Source organism: Meleagris gallopavo, chromosome 12, assembly GCF_000146605.3.
Source record: "Meleagris gallopavo isolate NT-WF06-2002-E0010 breed Aviagen turkey brand Nicholas breeding stock chromosome 12, Turkey_5.1, whole genome shotgun sequence".
Taxonomy (NCBI): Eukaryota; Metazoa; Chordata; class Aves; order Galliformes; family Phasianidae; genus Meleagris; species Meleagris gallopavo.
This window is the reverse complement of record NC_015022.2, coordinates 5154785-5166976: the sequence shown is the minus strand read 5'-3', so window position 1 is coordinate 5166976 and position 12192 is coordinate 5154785.

Here is a 12192-nt window from a genome sequence, read left to right as displayed (position 1 = left end):
TTACCTGGTAGTTATTACTGAGATAAAGGCAAGTGGAATACACATCCACTACAAACAAATGTGAAACGATGAAGAATATTTTCATAAACCATCTCCAAATCTTTTTCATATAAAGATGGCATATGCAAGCCAGGTGATGGAATTCTTCTATTATCTGGGCTGAAAAGAGTGTGTTAAAAAACACAACAACAGCAAACTATGTACACTACAGTAACTAGCAGTCTCTGAAAAACACAATAAAGTAATAGGATGGAGCAATATTATTTGAGGATGGAGGAGTTCACCTCTTCCAGAAGTTGGCTTTGCAGTCAAATGCACAGCACAATGTATCAGCAACTTCAGGGCTGCTGCTGAACAAATGGGAGCACTGCCACTCTGTGCAGGTGATTTTAGCTGTTCTTAGAATGCTTCCAGTGGACTGCAAAGAAAAATTTAGCTTTCGATAATGAAGGGGGGAGAATCAAAATAACAGCACATCAAAAGCTGCAATGATCTAGAAATGTCTCAAGATTAATGTTGGGTCTGTGGAAGAAGTTCTGAGAAAATCTATGGGAATTTTATAGAGGTAATTTCCTTACTAACTTCCTTCTATTTAAGGGTAGTCAGAAAACATACAAATATCAAGAACATGTGTTCAAGGTGTCAATATAAAATAGCAAAAATAAGGTCTTGTTTCATCTAGTGAAGGCCAATTGGGTTCAAATGGCACATAACCGTTTTCTAGAATAAAGTTTGCTAATGAGATTCAGGAAAATACAGAAAGAGAGAAAAGGTGATAAGTGTATGTACTGTAGATTAGAAGGATAAGAAGTGGAAAGCTTTTTAAGTAATGCAGAAATGTCTGTCATCCATGTGTGTTAGGTGTATTAACAGATAATTGTTATTTGTACAGTAGGATGACAATGCATTTGTAAAGAGAAAAGCAATGCTTCTCAAAATGAAGTTCTTTGTACAGTACAAGACCTATAGCAAAGAGAATGCAAATTAAGTCTTAACATTTCATGAAGGTTTAGATAACTCTTACAGTCAACTCCTCCAGAAATTCATCAGTCTAAAGTTTGGTGTTATTCACCATTATACTCTTTCAATGAGGCAGGTATAAATTTGAAGATGACAGAAAAGGGAATGAGATTCTATGCATTATATTTAATTTAATCATATTCACTTGGATTCTTAGCTATGACCTTGAATTTGGTTATATTTGCAATATAATTCACCAGAGAGAAGATGAGCTTCTGGAGCATTAGATTTGTCATTAGATGTCAGATTTCTACACCAAGCAGGAGGAAGAGTAACTAAGAAATGACATTGGTATTATCCTGATTTTAAATTCATGAAAAGAATAAAATTCCTTACAGCTGGAATTGCATCAGAATGCTTAGACATAGCTTTTTTCTCCTTGCTACTGGAAAACTGCATCCTGCCTCTATGCTGGATGATTTTTCTTATTGTGCTTTCCACCCCTCAGGAACTGCTGGTATCAGTGCTGCGTAAGTCATTGGAAGGTTTCCTTCTGGTAAAATATCAGTGTGTTGTAAAAATGCACAGAAGTCATCGGTAACAAGGTATTTACTATATCACATCATCAGGTGCAGCATAATGTTAAGAGAGACATGCTTTCAGAACCTGCAGTAGTAAGATGGCTTTTAAAAATAATATGGAGTACTTAGAGATGTGTTCACATGAAAATACAGGAAGACAAAAGCAGAAACAATTTGTTTCATTCACAGTGTGGATACAATAATAATAGCATTTCATAAATGCTCAACAGATGGTATGTATGGTTTCTACATGATAAGATAACCAGAAACTTATCTGTTGTAAGGAGTAAATCAAATGCAGAATGACCCACCTTAGTCTTTGACTTTTGCTTCATAGGGAACCTTCTCTATAAAGTGTTGCAGAGCTTGTGATTTATTGCTGCTGTCAAAGTAAAATACATAGATTACCAGACTGAATATGTTTTGCAGTGACTACTTGCAAGTACTGGTCTTCTTCAGACGTCCACACACTTTCTTGTACCATCAGTGTACACTAAGATACTTTCAAACTGTCCGTGCTGAAAAAAAGGTATCTTCAGCTACTTGGAGGTCACTCACAAAAATGGAAACACTATTTTTGGCTACATGAGCAGACTTGAAACTTGATTTCCTTATTTCCATTTGTATATTCACTGCTATTTCTTTTTCTAGTCACCGCTTAATTCTGTTTGTCACTCACGTCTAGACAAAATTCTGGTGGGAGAATATCCCACTAGACCTGTGTGAAAAGACAGCTAACTTTGTTCCATGAAATGAGCTGAGCTTCTGTAGTTTGGGAGTGAAAGCAATGTTTATGCTAAAGTGTCTTGGACAGTGGGTTTGCAGATAAGTGAAGAAGGTTTGAGGGTAGCCTTGCTCACCATCCACTGAACAATGGTCTCTTTTGTGTGCTCTGGTTTTCAGATCTCAGAAGCAGCACAGATGGTTCTAAGGAAGAGTTTGCATTACTGCAATAAACCAACCAGATTTGCAGAACTATTTAGGATGTCAGTACAATCTCTATTTATGGATCTGTTAGATATTTTCCAAAGATTGTCCTTTGTATATACTAGAGGAATTTTCACAGAATTTATAAGTAAGGCTCTTCAACCAAAACTGAAATAATAAGAAAGAGAACTTTCTTCTCGTTGTTTTCTTGCATCCTGTCTTGCTGTTCCAAAGACTGGAAAGTCAGTGTACAGCTCCAAAAAAAATACAATGCTGAGTAAGAAGCATGCACAGTTTCATAACTACTTGGGTTTTCTTTACATGCAGATGGTGGGTAAATTGCTTGGTTGGCAAGATAGCAAGTGAGCTCTGAAACCTGCTGTTGTATCATGAGAAAAAAGGTTGTAGGTTATACTGAGAAGAGTAATTACACTGTAACTGTTGTTGCAGTGTACGTTGGCACTGTAGCAGTGCAGATCACAGCTTGATAGACCTTGGGACAGGTACTATTCAGGTCAGCTCCAGGAAAACACTCACTGTAAACATTGCTTCCAACATCCGCCAAAATGCATGGACTGAACAACACTACTAGACCATCACATGGTATAAAATGATGACTTTAAAGAAGCCTTATTATTTTATGCCCTCTGGATACATCTGACCCTAACAGGGTCTTGCTTCGTATGCTTCAGGTAAAGTGTTAGATAATGAGAAGCAAACAAAGAACGAGAACAGAGTTCTTCGTTCAGGGTTCAAGGACAGAGTATTAAGGTATAACTTCTTTTAACATATTTTGCTGATTTATTTTTAGAACCTCCTAGAAACTAGAGATATTTAGATTTAAAAGAGCACTAATGTGATCATGGATTTTAAGTTAGAGGAATAAAATCTTGTAAAATACTCTATTGTATGTATTTGTCATACTAATGTCTTAAAACAAATCAAGAGAAGCTGATCTGATCAGAAAAATGTCAAATAAGCTGCAATAACAGCAAAAAGTGATTTAAGCATGCTCACCTTACTAGACAAAATCTTAGTCGTGCATTATTTACTTCACCTAATTCTTTAGCTTAAAACACAATAAAAAACAAACAAACAAACATAAAGAACAGAAACCAAATCAACCAACCAAAATAAAAAAAACCCTCTGTGCATTGTGTTAAGTAAGTAATAGTAAGTTGTTTAATTCTCCTCTTTCTCCCTCTGCTATTAATGCTTTCTTTTTTTTTTCAGGATGTGAGGCATTATGCAATTTGATAGTGTAATATCAAGAGTGCCATAAAGGCAATTTTATTTTTATACTGGGGCAATTAAAAAAAATAGTCTACTCACAGCAAATTTGGAGCCAGATTACCTATGCCAAAAGTAGCAATAACTGCAGCATAGAAGAGAAGATAGAATTGATTGTGTCTGAAAAAGAGGGCAGAAAATTGCTTATTTGTTATAAAAATCAGGTTTGTAGCAAGATTGTTGATCTGCACATGAATTTTCCTTGTTTATACACAAATTATTTGAGGCTGGAGAAGTCTGAACACCAGTTAGTAAAAAAAGCTTTTAAATGTTTTGTAGCCAAATTTGAAGTAGAGAAAGTATATTAATATTCTGTAATGAACAGAACCATTCTTCATGAAGTATTAGATGGTCTCTAAGGAAACTCAAAGAAAAAATTTATGTACATAATTTCCATATTCTTGAATGTAATCCAACTGTTGATAATTTAATGACATATTTAAAACCTTTATCGCATTGTTGTATTGAAAAAAACGTGGTACATTCATTTTATATTTATTTGGGCCAATATTTTCAAGGGTGAGCAACAATCTGGGATACCCAGCCAAAGATAAAACGCATATTCTGAATTAGGCTTTCAAAAATCAAAGTATTTTTAAAACTTTGGCTCCAGAGTTTCTTTAAGCTGATATTTATATTTACACACTCACACATAATGAGAGAGCTTTACTTTCCTGGAATGTTAGGAATGCTATTTTCTTAAAACTAAAAATGCAGCGACTAAAATATCTAATCTTACGAACTCTTAACAGCATGAATAACTTTTGCTCTTCAAAATTGGATTGGATTTCACAAAATTTTGAAGATACACACTGTAACTCACTACTAGATTTTGAATCTAACCCACTGTCTCTCGTAGGATAGAATACCATGACACTAAGCTATGGCAGAAGCTAACTATGGATAAAAGCATTGCACTCCCTTATTCTTAGCTCTGCAGCTGATGGGAGCTTCCAATGTACAGCTGCACCTGTATGCTCTAGTGGCAGCCAGTCGTCTCTCTCCATTGACAACAGCCTACTCCCTCCTACAAACCAAGGCTTGGGCCAAGAGCAACTCACACATACTGGCATCAACCTCCACCTCCTCAGGGCCCATCCATCTGTCTGCTAGATGCCTCTTAGGATGCTAGATTGAATCTTAGGAAGAAATCCTTAAACTTTTTGTGGTCATCCTTTCATCACGTCACCCCAAACAGTCATAAAAAGGTTCCCTGCAGCATCAAGCTTTAGTTAGTAGGCTTATCTTTCAGTAGCTTTTCATTTCTTAATTCCCACCTGCTGAGCTTATTATCTTAAGTTTTATGATCCATCAGGATGTTACAACAGATTGGTATATAACAACAGTATAATCATTTGGGAGCCAGATCTGCAATCAGTACCAAAACTTCATGGATGTTTCCTTATTTAGAAATAACAGGAACATTTGGCATATATTGATACCAACAGGTATTGAGCTCTCGTGGGCTTAAAACCATAATTTAAAATGTGATTATTTCATCTATGTTTTAAAAGCCTTGTTTATCACCAGTTTATCATTTATGCTCTTTTTTCTTGTTGTCATTTTATTTTTTATTCAGGATGGGCAATGAAACAAGTAGCTTGCAGCCACCCAGTTTCATGTTTTCATTTAGTTCCACTCCTCCTGTGCCTGACAATACTCACCTATAACTAATTACTTATGGCTAGAGTTGATTGATCAAAGTTCCGCTTAAAATCAGACAGCATGTTTTTAAAAAGTTAAATTATTAGCATAAACAATATCCCTCTAGTGATCTTCTCTAATAGTTTTGTGTTCCTTTCATTGTAGATTACTGTATACTTGACTCTAATTATAGTAAATCCTATTACATTAATTCTCATCGTACTGGTAATCTGATTATCTGTATAGTTTTAAAAGTCATACGGATTGTAGTGACAATGACTTATTTCCCAGAAGTGAAAAATGGGTTTCATACTTGTAGTAAGTGTATAAATATGCAAATCAACATATAAAACTGCCTTCATCTCACATTCTGAACAATTTCAATGCATTCATGCAACATCCAGCTGGCCTTCGGGCTTTACAGTCCCATGGATGTGGAAACATTTCCATTAGGATTTAATCAAAGATATTAATGAACCTAAATCAGGGTCTGAATTACTATCACTTTATAACATGAGGCACGCATATATTTTCTGGCACAAAAAGCTCCTGAAACTTTAGTAATACTCTCTCATTTCGATTTATTTATCCTGATGTGTACAGCTACCATGCACTGAACTCACCTCTCCAATTTTAAAATGTAAAGGAAATGTAGAGAGGTATTATTTCTAGGCAATTGAGTACAGTCTCATGAATTGGTCTTCTTTCTCTGTTTTTTCACAAAGGTTCTATAATGCCTACCACAACAGTTCAGTAATTCAGAAATACAACTCCAATTTTTATTTGTTTGTTTGTCTGTTTGTTTTCAGAAAGCCACACCCTTATTGCAAGGAACCATCATTATTCCCTGCTTTTCATAATTTCCCCATTTCTATTAAGTGTAGTGTGCTTGGAGACTTTCCCATTGGGCATATCATCTGAAAATGAAAGCTACTAGCAACTCTATATTCCAGAATGATAGCGAAGTCCGGTCACACTTCCCATCAGAATTACATCCTCTCTCAGCTCTAACAATATGCAGTTAGCAAGACTAATTAATTAGATCTTTCTGTACCAAAGTTGTGATGTGTTGCAGATGGTAATATATTTCTTAGAATCTTTTATGGGAAGTGATGCTACTTACGCTTCTTTTTCTGTTGCATCTCACATTGAAACTGTGTGCTTGGTGATTTCTTCTCTCCAGTAGTTTTCTACATGAATAATCTGTATCAGAGAGCACTAATGGAATTCATGCATATGCTTATCTTTTTCTACATTAAGCTTATTTTATTCTGTGAGAGAGTCATATTTGTCAGGCATAATGTGATATTTGGATAATTTTGACTTCAAGTGCTTTTTTTTTAAGTAATGTCTTAGAACTACAGGTTTGCAAGAAATAGGTACAAGTACTGAATAGGCGGTGGCAACAGATCCACTTTGCACTAGACTGTATTACTGGCTTTAATAGCATTTTTATTTGTAAAATTTGATAATAATAGTCATAAAGGAGTTCCACATCAGACCCAGTAGAAAGGCACTAAGACTGTCCATACAGGACAATAGTTCTGACTACAGAGACACCTGCTTGTTTGCAAGCTTCTTTTAAAATGTTAATAGCATATTCTAAGAAACCTATTATTATTGACAATCTGAAGTTAAGTAAAATACGTTAATTCTGTGAAGATATTTGAGGAAGAAGAAAATAAGCACTGGAGTCTCCACATCTGATGCACCTGTAGATTCTAAGGCATATTTTGTCCCAGAAAGAAAGTGGGACATATGAAGCCTACACATTACATTGAAATGGCAAGAAAATCTGTTTCAGTAGCGGTCTTGCCTGAAGGATCTGCATTAATGTTGTTAGTAAAAGGGAATCTTTATTAATATTATGATTATAATTGACCAGCTGCGAAAATTAACAGAACTAGTCCGAAAAAGTAATACTGCGAAAATTAACAGAAATAGTACTAAAATGTAATGCAGAAAAAGAACTCTTCTGGTAAAGGGAAAGATTTAGATTAAATTGGAGTTCATTTGGAAATCAGTAGTCTAAAGTCATGTTTTAATGTAAGTGTAGCATCATAGTCTGGGATGTTACAATGCCACTTCACCAATGGAGTTGTGTAATAAAAGTTCTCGAATCATATGAAATACCACAGGAGAACAGAATTCAACATGCATATCTCAAGATTTTTTAATCAATCATTAGAGTAAAAATCAGCAAGGAGAACAGATATATTCTAAAAAACAAAATATTAATTATTCCATCTACACTGTAGCAACAGTATTGAAGAATAGATGGAATGGACAACGTAATGTTATGAAAAGTCCCTTTTTTATATAGGCTAATGCTATATAGTTAAAGGTTAAGACTATTCTAAAAATAAAAGATTGCACTACCTTCAATCTCCTATTCTGACAATATTAAGATAAAAAAAAAAAAAAGACTGATGTAGTGTAGGATGAAACTGGTGTTAGGACACCGTTACGCTCCCTTAATATTATGGATGGGGCTGTGAGCAACCTGGTTTGGAGGGAGGTGTCCCTGCCTATAGCAGGGGCTTGGAACTAGGTGATTTAAAGTTCCCTTCCAATCCAAACCATTCTATTATTCTATGATTCTTAGCTGCTTCGTAACTGATAGGAGCTCCCAACGTGCAGTGCATCAATAGCATGCTCTCAGTTGCAGCCTGTTTCCTACTGTTGATAGCTGCCCATTTCCTACAAACACCAAGGCATGGGTCAAGATCAGATCATGCACGCTGGCATTAATGTCCACCTCCTCAGGACCTGTCCATCTATCTGCTACATGACTCACTATGCTAGCATAAACTTACCTATCATGAGTGGAATTTGGGCCAACTACACATCTATTCAAGTGTAGCAGTCATACCAATGTTGTAACTTTCTGAACGAGTGGTTTGTTCTTCTGGAGGCAAGAAGTGCATTAGGAAGTCATAGAAGAGACAGGCTTCAGAAGAAACAATGGCAGTGGGGACTGTAAGCAATAGATATATTACAGAGTTTGTCCTGAAATAAAATCTGCAGTTCAGTTACCCATGCAAATAAAATTAAGAAACAATTACAGCTCTGCATGGTCTTGTACTGAAAAGAAATGATGAATCGACTATGTTAAACTGAAGTAGTGAAATAGGACATTAATTGTTTTTAAATGTATGCTAGGTTCAAAAAATGTATGCAGCTTTCAGCATTCTGTAGTGAAGAAGAGTGTATCTCACTCTTGGGCAGGGGATATCTACTGTATAAATTATGGCCTAAGTTTAACTAAAGGGTCCACATAGCCTCAGAGGTAACAGAGGGATATCAGGGTGCTTACCCTAATCTGGAAGCTGCTGGCTGACTCCTTTTTAAAACAGGCTTTTCAGCTGAAAGGCAAGAAATACAAGATAGTTCTATTCTTTTAGCTATATGAAGGACACATACTTAAAATACAGTGTTCTGAAAGAGATATATAATGGAGCAGAACTAAGAACAAACAGGTATGAGGGAAGCAGAAATAACGGCAATTAAAATTAGAGGATTACATTATATCATTAATTTATTGGTCTCTGCAATACACATGAAGAACTATGGATGATATATTAGCTGTACAAAAGTTAATTCATTAGAACTAGATTAAAGAGCAAAATCCTTGAAAACTATAGAGCTAACTGAAAAAAACAAATTCTTTTTCAAATTTAAAAAGAATTAGGAAATTCTACTTAATGAAGAGTAGGAATCACATAACAGGCTTAAAGTTGTTGAATAAATATTTGAATGTGTAGCCAGGTTCCATTGTTAAATCTTTATGCAAGCTATTGTTGGCACATTTCTTAACACTTTAGTGTATGGATGCTTAAAATAAATTTATGTTCCAAATCTCCCATTGTAAAAATGGGAAAAGCAGTATTTTGGGACTCAGTGCTTAGCTGCTTCTCCCTGTTTTATCAGCTTTCAAATCATATTTCCTTCCATTGAACCCTTAGATTGTCTTATCTACGATGTTTCTACCACTACTAACAGATTAAGACTAGGTTTTTATTTCAAGAATTTCTTTGTGAGATAATAATAATATGTATCTCTTCTAACTGACAGGTATAACAGGCACAACATTAAAACTGAAATAAGATATGCAAACCAATACAGTCTCATCATTCTTAAAGTCAGTATTTCCTAGCATTTCAAGGTGTAAATGATTTTCTTAAGAGGATTGCACGAGTGTAAATGAATATTTCAATTATACTGTAGCTACCATTCTGCTAACAGTGGTGAGAGCAAAATCCAGCCCACACTCATGCTCTCATAACTTCCGTAGGCAACAGGCATTTTTTCAGTGAAGTAGTGACTGGGTGAACAGGGGAAAACAATGTATTGGTTTTACAAAGGCAAAGATCTCTACAGGTTTTCAAACTGCTTTGAAGTTCTGTCTACAGAAGATAGTATACTATTGTCATTATATAAAGACAAAAATTAATTCCTCCTCTTTAATTTCAATTTAACCATCCCTCATTGTTTTTAATGTTACATCTCTCAAAAGACAAAGAACCCATCAGTGATATCTTGTGTGGCACAGACATGCAGGCTGGGCACTGAACTAGCAACTGAATTTTAAATTCATCTCTGACGCAGAATTTGTACACATCTCATTTCTAGCTGAAAATGCAAAACCACCCGTATTATTAACCACAGTCATACAATTCTTATGATATGCTTGTAATTCAGATCTGATGTTTACAAGTGAAATATTTACCTTTTTGTACTACAGCATACTACAGTCCAAGTGCACATATTACACATAGGAAAAGAACAAAAAAATCACCAAAATGCTTATCTCAGCCTCAAAGTGACAGTGCTGTTCACAGTATTTTTTTCCAAGCTGAGAGAGTCAACTGAGACATCTACTCTAGGCAAATATTACAATTTGTGCATATTATACATAGTTCACTCCAAATGTAATGCCTTCTATTTATTTTCATGGAAAGTACAACACATACAAAGAGTACAAGAACATTCTTTAATAGAGCAAATTCTTAGCTAGAACGCACTCTTTTTCAACATAGACACCACCATTAGCTATGTACTTTCACCAGTGATGAACAAGAGCCTGCACGCTCAAAAAAACCTGTACCAGCAGAGGTGACCAACTGTCACCATGGCTAAAAAGCACCACCCACCACCTCACTGTGCTCACATCCACTGTTTGGTCTCCATAAAGCTTCAGTAAGAGTTGATCAGTGTCAGTGGGTGCCATTTTTTTTCTCATGAAGAAATTCAGTTCCAGACTTCTGCTTCATATGCACTTCCATGTCAGACACCATTCTGTCAGACTGCCCGTCTGCTGCCATCTGGCACACGGCAACAACATGTAATGGAATATTGGTGGGAAGGTTCAACCTCTGCTGCTGTACCATCCAACTCTGACATTGTGGGCCAGCACAATAAAGTAGGAGGCATTACTTTTGGAGCAGCCCTTACATTTTTACAGTATCTTAACGAAAAGTTGTCACTTCAGCATGGATTTGCTCTTATTTGTATTCTGCAAAATATCTACGTAAGTTTGGAGTACTGGAACGGCCAAAACATCCCAGATGATATCAGGGGATCTTAATCTTCCCCTGGTTTGGCAGTTTGGAGGAGGGAAAAGAACTTTCTGCATTAAACCACTTGACAACTATCTCTCAACGTATGTTTCAGAATATCTTCTACAGAATATCTTAGAAAATAATAGAGCCATTTCAGTGGATTTACCATGTTACTTGAGACTGACAAGATTTCAGATGTGAATTAAGGATAATTTGGAGCTTCCTGCCAGGGCACAGCCACCAGCTATCTCTAGCCATATCTCCAAGTGCTGTTTATCAACAGCCCCGTGCTGCCCTTCATTTCAGGGATGTCTGCTCAGAGATGGGTCTCTCTGATGTTTACAATGAATTCCAAAAGTAATCATCAAGAGCTGGATGAAGACTTCTACAGCTCTCAGTGCAGAACTTGAAGAGGGCACAAAGAAATTAAAGTTGTAATGATAATGGTCACACGTAGGGCTGCCACACAGTTATGTTTTCAGTTACTGTTGCTGAAGAATCCAGAGGTGTACATTCCTCTACAAAACATTTGATACTTTTAGTTTCACTGTCTAATTTTCTGACACGCTTCCGCTTTTGTTAGGTGGGGAAAAAAAGAAAAAAAGGTGTGGGGGGCTGCCCTCTCTTTCCTGTGGGCTCACTAGTCTTTTTCTAGGTATCTTCACATCCCCATCAGTTTTGGGTCTTGCAGAGGTGAGTGCTGCTTTGGGGAGCTGCTCTCCCACCTTCTCACGCTGCCTCTCGTGCTGAAGGAGGCTTGGTTGGAAGCGCTGCCCTGCTACCCCAGTATGCCTCACCTCACCTTCATCCTCACTTTCACCTCCTCACCTCAGCCTTCACACTCAACTTCATCCTCACCTTCACCCTCACCTCACCGCACCTTCATCCTCACCTCAGCTCCACCTAGAGCTTTGCCTCGCCTTCGCCCTCACCTCACCTCCATCCTCCGGTCAGCTCCACTCTCCCACCCTCACCTTCGCACTTTCCCCTCGCCGCACCTCAGCCCCTGCCGCTCGCCCTCACCTCATCTTCCCCCTCGCCGCCTCCGCAGCGCCGCCCAGGCGGGTAGCGCGGCGTTTCCCCCTCGCCGCTCGGCGACCGACGGCCACGAGCGTCCGCACGGGGCGGGAGGGACAGATCGGGACGGACAGATCGGGACGACACGGGGCGCTAAGGAGATCAGGGCCGGGCTGCGGCATGGCGCCCCGCTGATGGCGGGAGGGCAGCGC